Source organism: Alligator sinensis, unplaced genomic scaffold (assembly GCF_000455745.1).
Source record: "Alligator sinensis unplaced genomic scaffold, ASM45574v1 scaffold327_1, whole genome shotgun sequence".
NCBI classification, from domain to species: Eukaryota; Metazoa; Chordata; order Crocodylia; family Alligatoridae; genus Alligator; species Alligator sinensis.
In genome coordinates, this window is record NW_005842379.1 from 977,144 (window position 1) to 991,010 (window position 13,867).

Genomic DNA, 13,867 nt, shown 5'->3' on the forward strand with positions numbered 1-13,867 from the left:
CAGACCCAGGGTAGAAGTGATGTGCCCATCATGAAGGATAGAGAACTGTAAATGAGCCCCAGACATTCTGTCATAGTCTACGCCTTTAGTAGGCTTGCTGCAGATCCTTTGCCTTTGTCTGATATTTCATCTCATCTCTGTTGTGATGGCCATCACTGATCCTGTAGATGCCCTTCAGGAAGACTTGGTTTTGCCACCTGATATCAAATTTGTGGGTGAGCACATGCAAAAATCAGTAGCAACACAAGTCATCTTCCATTGACCAAACATTGCAAGACTAGACCGTAGGTGATTTTGAAAGTGATATTCCCAGTTTTTAAAAATTTCCTTAAACCCAAGGCCAAGATATGATCACAACTGAGCATATTTGAGTAATGTATGAACTTTTGTAGCATAAGCCTGTCTTTTATTAGTTCAGTAAGCTGATCATGTCTTCAGATATCCAAATGGGTCAAGAATTTATGAGGAATAATGAAAGGGTTATCGTATGAACCAGCCACCACCACCAGGAGGTTTTCAACACCAAAAGTAGCACATAAATACATGCATCTGAAGATGAGAGGGATCATTTATTCCTCCAATAATAATTAATTAGGACATAGCTGAATGCTGAGCCAGTTTCCTTGAGAACTAGTAGGATGTCCACCATCTAAAAGTAATTTGAGCTGCTGGAACCAGATTCTCCAACCACAGGATGCAAACTACCTCCCCCTGAAGTCAGTAGGACTTTAAGCAAGCAGAATTTTTCCACTGCTCTGAGGAGGGAACATATTCCACACACAGTTCTGAATCAGGTTCGGTGTGTTAATATTGCTTACTACAGATATTTCTGTGGGTTCAGAAGTCGGTAATGAATACTGTGTGGTTTAAAATATTTTTTTTTCTCTAGAGGGCACTATTTAGAATTAATCTTTCTTGGTTTTGTCATTTAACTTGTATATTGAATATTTTCAGACACACTCAGGCATAGGCATTGAGATACAGATAATGGCTCAGGAACAGTCACACAAACATAACAGAGCAAGCTGTTCAACACAAAGAGAAGAGATAATGCAACTACAGCAAGGACATTTTCAAGGTCAATTTTATGAGAAAGAAACAAAAGGCAACAGAGTTTATAGTCTGGCTCTTCCTGGGTTGGTTTCTGTCTGTTTTATGAGCTGGTATTGTATCATCAAATCCTACATATTATGATTACAATTCAGGATTGTGAGTTTGGAAAGGCTTTCCAATTCTTTAACTAGCTACATTCCTGTTGCAGTGACAGATAGCTCTCCTGATGAGTAAAGCCACAGGGCATGTCCATCCACAACAGTTGTATGGCTCTAAGGATATTGGCATTTCCAAAACCATTCAATTCGCACCACCCCCTCCCCCACCTCTTGTTATATATGTTCACATCTGGGTAAAGGGGTATTGTACCAGTAATGCCTCTTCCTCACCTCTAAGTGGGACACAGTGACACTGATACAAGAACTGTAGGGTAGACCTCAGAGATGCTGTAGCCAGCTGTCTGGATCACATGCTAATCAGGGCTAGAAATACAGTAACTGTCATGGTGCATGTGGGAGGGGAGCTTGTTTGGTGCAAAGTTATTCGGCTGTATAGAGGCAAGTTGGTTAAAACCTCTGCTCAGGTTCTCTGACATTTCAAGCAAACCTACACTCATTCTGGATTCTTATAAATACTCAGGAACTGCAACAGGTCGAGTATTTTTAAAGCTCTGGAGGTTTTAAACTTGTACCTTGGCATACTGCACCTTAGAGTTGTATCCCATCTTAGTTGTGCCTAAATAAGTTCCCTGGCTGGCCCTGAAATAGCTTCTGCTTGCCTCAGTTTATACCTAATTTGGAAGAGTTTCTCACAAGCAGCAGCTGCACTCCACCATCTGGTGTGGTGCGGGAGAATAGTAATGCAACTGCAGGGCCAGGTGGGGAGGGGAGGGCGCAACCACAGCACCAGCCCTGGGTGCCTACTCATGGGTGGTGCCCCTACTGGCAGCCTGGCTGTAGCTGCTGCCCTCTGCACAGCCACTCCTCGGGGCAAAGAACTGCCCAGTTATGCTGCTGGGGGAGAGCATCTCTCATTCCACAAACTACCACAGCTCACTGGCCTGTGATACTGAAAAGAAGCCTTGTCTGGTTGCCCTGGAGAAGAACAGTGGCCTCAGCTCTATAAAGAATGACAGTGGAGGAAAATCCTGTGAGTCTTGATTGCTATTTCAGTCATCCTGTTGCATTATTGGCTGGAATACAGCAAACTCTTATAGCACTCAGATTATTAAGCATACCTTGTATTTGCTGCCATTAAGGAAAAGGAACTTTACCATAATGATTTCCCTTGTCTGAGTTGTAAATAAATATAGGGTTCTAGTCATCAGTCTTTCAGATTTTTACTCTTTGTGAAACCTACAATTACATAGATTCATTAAACACCCAGTATTTTTAATCTTTCCTAAAGCCAGATGACTTTGCTAGAGTTACAGTCATTTTATAATGCTGCTGAGCTTATTTTAAATCCCTGCTCCAACGTATGTAACATCAAAGGACTTTATGTAGTAGTCTGTGCTACAGAAATGGGTAACCATGCTGTATTCTGTGCTTTCTTTTATAATAAACGTAGTCTGGTTTAGTGGTATGAATACAGGACAAGGAATCGTTAAATTGTAAAACCTAGTTTTGATTCTGCACTTATTGACTGTTTGGCTATGCTCTCTCTGTGCCTCAGTTTCCCCACCATAAAAAGGTATAATGATTCCTGTCTCTATGATGAATTTACATATCTATAGCTGACAAATGCCAGCTATTACTGTTAATGACAACTCCTTCCATCTTGCTCACACCAACAACATGAAAGTCCACAAGTAAGAAGCACCTGCCACCAAGATAAATTACTGCCTGAAATATTCATTCATCCATTCCGATAAAAGCACTTTTTCAATACTCTGTTATGTGCAAAACCATAATTATACACAACACATTAAAAAAAACAACTCAGTGGTTCAAAATGGATATTAAAGATCTCCTCCTCCAGTAAAATAAATGTCTCTTCTTCCCCTTGTATCTTGTTCAACACCTCTGCCCCCACCTAAACTTTCACACCCTGGGAAAGCATTTGAGCCCTGCTAAATGTCCTCAAGATCAAACAGAGCTGTACAGACCCAGAAGGAAGCGAGTTCCTCAGCCAAAGACCTTTCTTTGAGAATGTTCTGCCAACTGCCCGCATTCATTTCAACCAAGGCATTTTTAAGCTCCAGGAACTAGCTGAACACAACAGTATCTGTATGCCATAAACTCAGATGCAGGCATACAACTTTGCCATAATGCCATAAAGCTCTCAGATGCAGGCATACAACTTTTAGAGAACCCGCTTCTGTCTCTCAATGCCTAAATGGATACTCAGGGATCTAAGAGAGGAAGGAAGGTATGGTTGTGGTACTCACCTGGGGCTCAGAAGATCTGTGTTCAGTTTTCTGCTCTACCAAGGCTTGCTACCTAACTTGGGGCAAGTCACACATGAGCCTCCATTCCCCATCTGCCAAGTGGGCATAATAGCATCTCCTCACCTCAGGGGGAATATTATGAGCATGAACACATTAATGCCTGTGAGATGCTTCAAGTGAGGCCATATCAGCAGACAGACAGGAGTACGGAATGTAGAATTATTTCCATTTGCATGTTGACTCGAGGACTCTTCCTTACAGACAGAAGAGAGCAAATGCATTTACAAGCTCTCATAGCTTAACTTTTAATTAAAAAGTGGAATGCCTGAAGCCTAAACACAAGAGTTCAGAAGATATAATTCCCTCTCGAATGCTTATGTTGATAACATACAGTGTGTACCAAAACTCAGTCCCTTTATGAAGTCTTCCTAATGCATACCTGTTTCTGTTTATCTTCTTTTTTTCCAACACTAAGTATTTTTATATTCTAATGGGATCACTATGGTAGAGCAAGAACTCCAGATCATGTGGTTTGTTTGCATAGCTCAGTAAACAAATTCAAGTCTGGATATCGTGCAACAGTGAATCATTTTCTCAAGGTTTCCCAAATTTTGAATAACTTTTCCACAGCAACTGTTTACATAATCTGAGAAGTTTGGAGACCGATATGTCCCTAGGGTCCCCAGAAACATCCTTGTGTATTATGAGCAAGAGACTTTGTGGATGTTACTGTTTTCAAGTATCCTCTATTCTGTATTACCTGCTAGATCAAAAGTTGACATGATTCAGGCAGTCCCTGGTGGCTGCAGCACGGAGCTGCAGCTGAACTCCAAGCTGGTAAGTACTAGGGGCAGGGGAGGGGGGGGACCATGGGAGGACCTCTGCCAGCCCCCCTGCCTCCCCTGCTCACCCATCCACCCCCCCCCATGGCTGACCTGCCCACCCCAGTTTAGTACTTTAAAAAAAAATCCCAGTGCTCACCAGATGCTGCCAGGAGGGAAGACAATCCCCGCTGTCCCCCACTGCATGGGGGGCTCTGTCATTAGCCCCCCTCATTCCTCCAGCCCCCCCCCACAGGTGCCCTGCCCAAGCCAGCTCTGGCTCTTTAAGAAAAGAGAAAAGCCCCGGGACTCACCACTCCTGCAGCAGCCTTGGGGTTTCAGGGGCTTGTGCAGAGCCCCCTACATGGTGTGGGGCAGTGGAGATCGCCCTCCACCACCACCAGCAGGAACAGCGAGTCTGGGAGTTTCCTCAGGGTTTTTTTTTTCTTAAAGGGCCAGAGCTGGTCTGGGCAGGACACCTGAGAGGGGCTGGGGGAGCCAGAGGAATCGGGGAGCTCATGCAGAGCCCCCCATGCAGCATGGGGCAATGGAGATGGCCCCCCTCACCCGGCAGCACCTGCTGAGGTGGGGCTTTTTTTTGTTTTTTTTTTTTAAGGAAGTGCCAGGAACTGGGGCAGCTGGGGCAGTTATTGCCAGGCTGGAAAAGTGGGTGGGGGAATGGGTCTGGCCTGGCTGATTCAGGGATTCGGCTCTTTCAGCAGCAGCCGAATCTCTGAAATCAAAGATTCAGCCGAATTGAATCGGGACAGTGATTCGAATCACCGAATCAAATCGCTGTCCCCCAAATTGGCTGAATCCAAATCTGAAGCAAATACTAGCCACTTTGCACAGGCCTACTGTCTAACATGAGTTCAAATAACTACATGAGTGAATTGCTTATTATTATTCGTTTAGTTTCATACTAAGGCCATATATTTTCAGAATAAAAATAAACAATGCTGCAATTACAAAAAGGTATCATCTCTTGCAATTTTTATAAAAGGTACACGTGTTAGAAAAAGAGTAGAAACCCCTGAAAGCTAACAATATGTGGGCATGTCTACACATGCATATTAATGCAATTCAATAAACTAGTACAATAAACTTGCATGGCCACCACGGGCGTCAGCCACCCTGGGATGCAAACCTGTCACAGAGCATTGCCAGCAGATTGAGAGAATTGATATTTCCCCCCTGTATTCAGGACACTGGAGAGGCCCCATTGTCCTGTGTCCAATTTTGCCTCTCCTTTCCCCACCACCCCCCCAACTACAGAAAGGATGTAGATAAATTGGAGAGAGTCCAACAGAGAACAATGAAAATGGTTAGGGGCCTAGGGCACATGACTTCTAAGGAGAAGCTGAGTGAACTGGGCTTATTTAGTCTGAAGAAGAGAAGAGTGAGAGGGAATTTAATAGTAGCCTTCAATGACCTGAATGGGGGATTCAAAAGAGGATGGAGCTGAACGTTCTCACTGATGGCAGATAACAGAACAAGGAGCAACAGTCTCAAGTTGCAGCAAAGAAAGTTTAAGTTAGATATCGGGAAGAGTTTTTTCACTACACAGGGTGAAAGGGTAGTAAAACAATGGAACAGGTTACCCAGAGAGGTTTTTGACCCTCCATCCTTGGAGGTTTTAAAGAACTGGCTCGACAAAGCCTTGGCTGTGATGATCTAGTTGGAGCTATTCCTGCTTTGAGCAGGGGGGTGGGCTAAATGACCTCCTGAGGTCCCTTCCAACCCACATTTTCTATGATTCAATGATTCTATGGAGTTCAAACTGGTCACACAATTATACTGGAGAAACACCTTTCAGATTCCCCTTAACTTGAAATAACTTGAGTTTACTTATAAAGTAGTAGTGGAAAAATAAGGAGTTCTTTTCTGTTATATTGTATTATTGCCAGATTTATAGTTTGTCACTTTCTAGTATATGGTTCACTAGAACCACTCTCCTATCATTTCTGCATGCACTAAGCAGAGTTTAAGTAGCTGTCAGAAAGTTAACACTGAGGTTTCTGACTTGGTGCAACAACAGCAAAAATCGGAATCTTCACAAATATTTAGAGAAGCAAAGTGTTTTTTGTGGGTTTGGAGGCCACTACTCATATGAAGTTTGATACAGTAGCAGTATTAATTGAACAATAAATTTGTGCTACTGTGTTGATTTACAGGATCGTAAGAGTGGGCCAGATAGTTCAAAAGACTGTTAGCAACCTATTGTCTTGAATTCCCCTTTACTCCATTGCTTTCAGAAGACTTACTGCCATTCTGCAGTACTGTGTGATCAGAATTGGACCTTGTAACAAGTGGGCCATGCTGGGGCCAGTCAGATGTTGGTCCGTCCACCTATTTCTGGGCTAACCACCAGCCTCTCTCATCTGCTACACCTTGTTGATACATAATTATGGTGCTAATTAGGCAGGAGGCTGCCCATTTTCGCACCCCAATGCCAGGGGGTGCCGTCTGTGGCTCCGTTCCGTCCCTACACCGCAACCCAAGCCTCGCAGGTGTTCCCTCCAGCTAGCTAGCATTGGGACCCAAGCTCCAGAGTCTCACCAGGACTCTCACTCCCAACTGGAGCTCCGGATCCCAGTCCTCTCACACTGGGTTTACTCAGTACACACACACCCCACAACATACACTGGGTCCCATACCCACACTCTGGGCTCCAACCCCTTCCTCATTCTCTGGGCTCCAACTCCTGTCCCCAAGCCCGCCCTGGGAAATCCCCCTATCCCTGGCCCCAGGAGCTTCCATAATAGCTCCCCAAGACCCAGGGCCCTACCCCGCTAAAGCTTCACACTGCTTCCTATATGCAGCCTCAGACCTCCACCACAGAGTCTGAGCACAGCCACAGGTTCCTCCACAACCTGGGCCCCCCTTGCTCAATCTCACCAGGGATGTGGGGGCTGGGGTTATAAATGCACCCCAACCCACCTTTCACCAAGGTGGTAACTGGCCTGGGATTTTCTGGGGGGCTCCTGCTCCACTGGGAGCCCCACCATGCCACCCACTCCTGGCAGGGTGCAGTTTTAGGTCATGCCCAGGACCAGGAGCCTCCTATCCATCCCCTACAGCTCTTGTTCTTACCGCCTGGCTTAGTCCTGCTACAGCTCAGCTAGGCAATGTTTCTGCCTCCCTGGCAGCAGGGAACTGCAGCCTTTACATACTAGGTTCTCAAAATGGCTGCTGCCATCAGGCACATGGTAGCTGCCTGACTGCCCTTAATGTAGTAGGCACCAGCAGTGCCCTGCCACAGACCTACTGACTGCAATTTTCAAAGGGATCTCAAGAAATCAGGTAGGTACCCCAAACTGAAAATAACATGGACTGTGCCTTTCACCTCTCAGATGTTGAGTCAGATCTACCTGGTCAGTGTCTGACAGCTGTTTGGTATCAGGTTAGTTGTTACCAGGTATCCTGATGAGCTTTGAGATACTTGCTTGTAATAATGACAGATATCAGCATCTTTGAATAACAGTCTCTGTAACTGGTAGGCTTTGTAGCATTCAAGCAGAGAGAACAAAGACTGAAAACCAAATTTAACTCTACTGAAGCTAATGAGATCCCTTCCACTGATTTCAGCAATGGCTGGACCAGGAACTAAATGGCTGTAAAGTTACTTACTCTTTGCAATTTCCTAGTAGGTGTCTTTAAGTCACAATTGAGACACATTCATGGAGGAGAGCTTAGAAGAAGTCTGTTTTGCTATGGCCTTCCATGTAACTGTTCTGCAGAAGGGACTCTAGGACTGTCAAGCAGGCTTACTACAGTACAGTTTATTTGGGGCTCTTCCCTTTTTCTGAAGGGAATCCAATGCTGACCTTGTAGATATACCCTTTTGGAGCACCCTCCCTTCACCAACTCTGGCCTCATGGACTGGCCTGTTTCTAAAGCACTCCAAGTTCCAGTCCTGTGCCTAGACTGCAAGCAAGGTTCCCTCTAAGGTGCGCACATGTGCAGCCGCGCACAACTAAAAGTGTGGCCACACACAGCCTTTTCAAGGCTGCACACCAGGAGAGGCTGGGGCGGGAGAGGCTGGGCTGGGGCTGGCGCAGACTCCCCAGCTCCGGGGAAGCGCTCTGCTCCCCCACATCAGGGCCAGGGAGTGGAGCACTTCCCCAGAGCCGGTGGAGCCGATGCCAGCCCCCTGCCCCAGCCCCCGGGCCCCACCTCCAGCTCCCAGCTCCTGGCTCCAGCCTCCAGCCCCCGGCTCCCAGCTCCAGCTCCTGGCCCCTGACTCCCGACTCCATCCCCTGGCCCCTGGCCCTAGCCTCCCACCCCCAGGCCCCGGCTCCCAGCTCCAGCTCCTGGCCCCTGACTCCCGACTCCATCCCCTGGCCCCTGGCCCTAGCCTCCCACCCCCAGGCCCCGGCTCCCAGCTCCAGCTCCTGGCCCCTGACTCCCGACTCCATCCCCTGGCCCCTGGCCCTAGCCTCCCACCCCCAGGCCCCGGCTCCCAGCTCCAGCTCCTGGCCCCTGACTCCCGACTCCATCCCCTGGCCCCTGGCCCTAGCCTCCCACCCCCAGGCCCCGGCTCCCAGCTCCAGCTCCTGGCCCCTGACTCCCGACTCCATCCCCTGGCCCCTGGCCCTAGCCTCCCACCCCCAGGCCCCGGCTCCCAGCTCCAGCTCCTGGCCCCTGACTCCCGACTCCATCCCCTGGCCCCTGGCCCTAGCCTCCCACCCCCAGGCCCCGGCTCCCAGCTCCAGCTCCTGGCCCCTGACTCCCGACTCCATCCCCTGGCCCCTGGCCCTAGCCTCCAGCCACCAGCCCCCGGCTCCAGCCCCTGGCCCTCACCCCCGTCCTCCAGCCCCCATCCCTCAGCCCCCTTCAGTAAGTGTCCCACGCCAGACCGAGGTGGCGCGCTCACGGACCACTGCTCCTTAGAGGGAACATTGACTCCAAGGCCACTGGGCTAACATGAGTAAGGCACACCAGTTTCTGTAGCCAATGACATACCAGGGATTAATGAGGCTAACATCATGTCCAGCCACCTTTTTAGTTCCTCATCTGCAATGACCAGGTACCCAGCACAGCTGCGTTAACCAGTGACAGTCATCCTCACCAATCTGGAACACCAGTCTTGAATGCATGTTTCTGCCACCATGCCCTCTGCCCAAATACTGTATTTACATGATAAAAAAAATGCAAACTATAGGGTGAGCCATCTTTTTACAGCATCAGTAGAGGTGTAAAGTTTATATTTTGCTTGGCAGTTACTCCTGCCATCAGAAACACTCCAGCAAGTCTAATTCCCTTCAGTGAAAGGCAGTTAGAGTCAGCCACACAAACTGATGCATTACATGCCCATGAAAGAGGAGAAGAAGCATGTGAGCAGGTTAGCAGGACTAGGCACCACAACCAAGAAGTCTCATCCAGTCCCTTGACTTACATGGTTAGCCATCACTGCTGCAGATACTCAGCTGTAGAAACTCTGCTCTCTCTTTTTGAATGGAAAACTAAAGAAAACTGTGTGATAGCAATCAGTTCCCTATCTAGTGCCCATTCATTTATCTTGACTGCATTATATTACTCTGTGGGCACATCTGTATCAGACACTTACTGCACAGCTGCCTAATTAGCTCCATAGTAAAGTCTCCATATCTACACATAGATTCATAGATTGTTAGGGGCTGGAAGGGACCTTGTAGATCATCGGGTCCAGTTCCCCTGCACTAGGTAGGAAAAGACAACTAGGGTCAAGTGATCCCAGCAAGGTGACTGTCCAGTCTCCTTCTGAAGATTTCCAGGGTAGGTGACTGGACCACCTCTGGAGGGAGTTTATTTCACAGTCTGGACACCCTGACTATGAAGGAGTTTTTCCTGGAATAGAGCCTGAATCAGCCTTCCAGGAGTTTGTATCTATTGCTCCTGGTCTTCCCCAGGGGTGCCCTGGTGATCAGCTGCTCACCGAGTTCTTGATGTACTCCCCTGATGTAGCGGCATGCTGCTACCAAGTCCCCTTTCAGCCTTCTCTTCTGTAGGCTGAAGAGGCACAAGTCCCTCAGTCTCTCCTCATATGGCTTGTCTTGCAAGTCCCTGATCATACGGGTGGCTCTGCTCTAGACCCTCTTGAGTTTTTCCATGTGTTTGCTGAAGTGCGGTGCCCAGAAATGGACATAGCACTCCAGCTGCGGTCTCACCAGTGTGGAGTACAGTGGGAGTATCACTTCCTTAGTTTTGCATGAGATGCAATGGTTAATGCATGCCAGTGTGATGTTTGCCCTGCTGGCCACAGCATTGCAGTGCCGGCTCATGTTCATGTGATGGTCAATCACTCTCCCAGGTCCCTTTCAGCCATGGTGCAAGTCAAATTGTCACTACTGAGCCTGTAGGTGTGTTGGGGATTGTTTGCCCCCAGATGAAGCCTCTTACACTTCTGAGTGTCGACCCTCATCTGGTTCCAGTCTGCCCAACTCTCCAGTCTGTCTAGGTCTGCCTGTATCTGCAACCTATCTTCTGGCACGGCCACGCCCCCCCATAACTTGGTGTCATCTGCAAACTTGGCCAGCGAACTTTTCACCCCCACATCCAAATCATTGATAAAGATGTTGAAAAGCACCAGTCCAAGCACAGACCCCTAAGGGACACCACTGGCCATTTCTTCCCAGGATGACATAGATCTGTTGATGAGAACTCTCTGGGTCCTACGATGCAGACAGTTTTCCACCCACTGAACTGTTAAGCAGTTAATCCCACAATCCTCCAATTTTTCCACAAGGATATCATGGGTTACTAGATCAAAAGCCTTTTGGAAGTCTAGGTATATAATGTCAACCTTCTCTCCCAAGTCCAGGTGGCAAGAGACCTATTCATAGAAGGAGATGAGATTGGTAAGATAAAACCTACCCGTGACAAAGCCATGCCGGCTGTCATTCAGGATCTTACCTTCCACAAGTGTATCACACATAGATTCTTTAATGAGTTTTTCCAGGATTTTCCCTGGGACAGAGGTTAGGCTGACTGGCCTATAGTTGCCCGGGTCCTCCCTTGTCCACTTCTTGAGGATGGGCACAATGATGGCCCTCTTCCAATCCTCAGGGATCTCCCCTGTGCCATGATTTCTGAAAGAGTTTTGCCAGGGGTTCCGCGATGACCTCAGCCAGCTCCATCAGCACTCTCGGGTGAAGTCCACCTGGTCCTGCTGACTTATAAATGTCTAGCTTTTCTAGTTAGTTCTGCACCAGGTCAGCATCCACAGTAAGAAGGCTATCAGTCCCACCATGTCCCCTGTGATCCTTATCTTGCTTGTTTTTTTCCCTGGGTCCAGTGAAATTCTGAAGCAAAGTGGGCATTCAGGAGTTCAGGTTTTTCCTGAATGACTGTTACCAGCTGTCCTGAGGTGTTAAACGGGGGTCCCATGCTTCCATTTGTTTTCCTTCTGCTCCCTACATACCTAAAGAAGGACTTCTTATTGTCCTTGACTCCCTTGGCTAATTTAAACTCAGTCACCGCCTTAGCTTTCCTAATCATTTCCCTACTAGTTTGGACCACTATTGTATGGTCCTCCTTGAGGACTGTCCCTAGCTTCCACTGTGTGTATCCTTCTTTTTTCTTTTTCAAGAGGACCGCACTGTCCCTCTTGTGCCAGGAGGGCTTGCCAGCCCTTCTGCTACCTTTCCTCTTCATGAGAACAGTTTTCTTTTGTGCTTCGAGGATCATGTCCTTGAGGAACAACTACTCTCTGTGCACCCCATTCACCTTCCATCCCTGGTCCCGCATCGCCTCCCCTATTAATGCCCTGAGCCTGTTGAAGTCAGTATTTTTTAAGTTCAGGACTTCAATCCTGCTAGTTGATTTGTCAGCCTTGTGGTGGACAGTGAACCTGATGAGCTCATGGTTGCTATCGCCCAGGCTACCCTCAGTGTTCAAGCCACACACTAGATCATCTTCTTTGGCCAAGACCAACTCTAGGAGAGCAGTACCTCTGGTTGGCCCTTGCACTTCCTGGGTCAGAAAGAGCTCCTTGATTACAGTTAAGAAGCTACATGACCGATCTGATCTAGATGAGTTTTCCTCCCAATCTATGTCCAGGTAATTGAAGTCACCCATGACAACCAAGTCCCTTGCACGTGCGGCCTCTGTCAGTTCTTGAGAGAATTCCAGATCAAGCTCCTCCCCTTGTTTTGGTGGCCTGTAGTAAATGCCCACAGTTAGGTCTCTCTCACCTCCCCACCTGAAGCTTGACCCAGAGGGTTTCAAGCTGCTTATCTCTGGAGCCAGTGTCAGCTTCCTGAGAGGCGTTCTGCTCCCTCACATAGAGAGCTACCCCTCTGCCTTTTCTCCCTGCTCAGTCCCTTCTATGCAGGGTGTAGCCCTCTACAGCTATGCTCTAATCATGTGAGGAGTCCCACCAGGTCTCCATGATCCCTACCAGGTCATGTTGCCCACTAGAGAACAGGAGGGCTAGCTTCTCCTGCTTGTTCCCCATGCTCCTGGCATTGGTGTACAGGCAGCTGAAGCCCCCAGCTGACACCCTTCATTTCCTGAGACACTGTGGGAGAACCATTCCATTAACATTTTCAGCATCAAATTATTCATACACCTAATTTGCTTGCATCCTACCACCCTCCTAAAAGGGGGAATGTATCCCTCTGGAAGCCTATGCACCATTTAAGTCTCACATAGGTGAGAATGGGTGAAACCTATTTTAAGGTTTTAAAACATATTCAATGTAGGAAATAGGCCTTTTCCTGATTCTCTTTTCACTTGAGAAGAAAAGATTCAATCTGCAACCTGCAATGAGAAAAAAATGATTATCCCCCATAGATTTCAGCAAATATCTGACCAAGACTATATAGCCATTTTCAGTCATCTGATCAAAATGGCAGATGTTTACTACTGCTTATAACAGGCATAACTGTATTATTACTGCCAAGAAAGTGTTACTGTTACACCAGGTAGCAGCCTAAATACAACTGTCTGTTTAGAAAATCTTTGCAAATTTGCATTTTATTTGGATAAGTATTAGAAAATAGGATTCCTGTAACTGGGAATTATCAGTGTATATTGAAAATATTGGCTTATAAAATTATGATCAGAAGAGTGAGACTGATAAATTGTTTCAGGCAACATTCTGAGACAAACAAATGAAAATGCATTTGGAAAAATCTACAGTAATGGAAAAACAGTCATTCCTGGAGTGCAGGGATATTAGTTTTTTCTGGAGCAAGAAAAGCTATATAAATTATTTTCATTCTGTAATTCTGCCACGCAAAAATAAAAATGTATGCTATCAGTTGCAACAACCAGAGTAAAATAAATAATAAAAAAACCTGCAAAATGCTGAGTTATGGAGACAGGAACTAAAATTCTTCATGTAGGAAAGCCAACTGAGTACCAGATGAAAATGGAAGTTTTACATGACACACTGAAATCAGAGTGGGGATGCCATGAATGATATATAGCAAATTGTATGGTCCAAATTTAATGAAAAAAGAGTGCCTGGAATGGTGATGAGAAAGGTGACAATGGCTCCTTCAAAATGATCTGCAAAGAATAACTCAGGAACTTGCTTTGCACTCAAGAGGCATCTGGGAATTCGTTAAACTTACAGTTAGTGAGATGCTTGTTTCTGACATTCTGAGACAGGCACAGA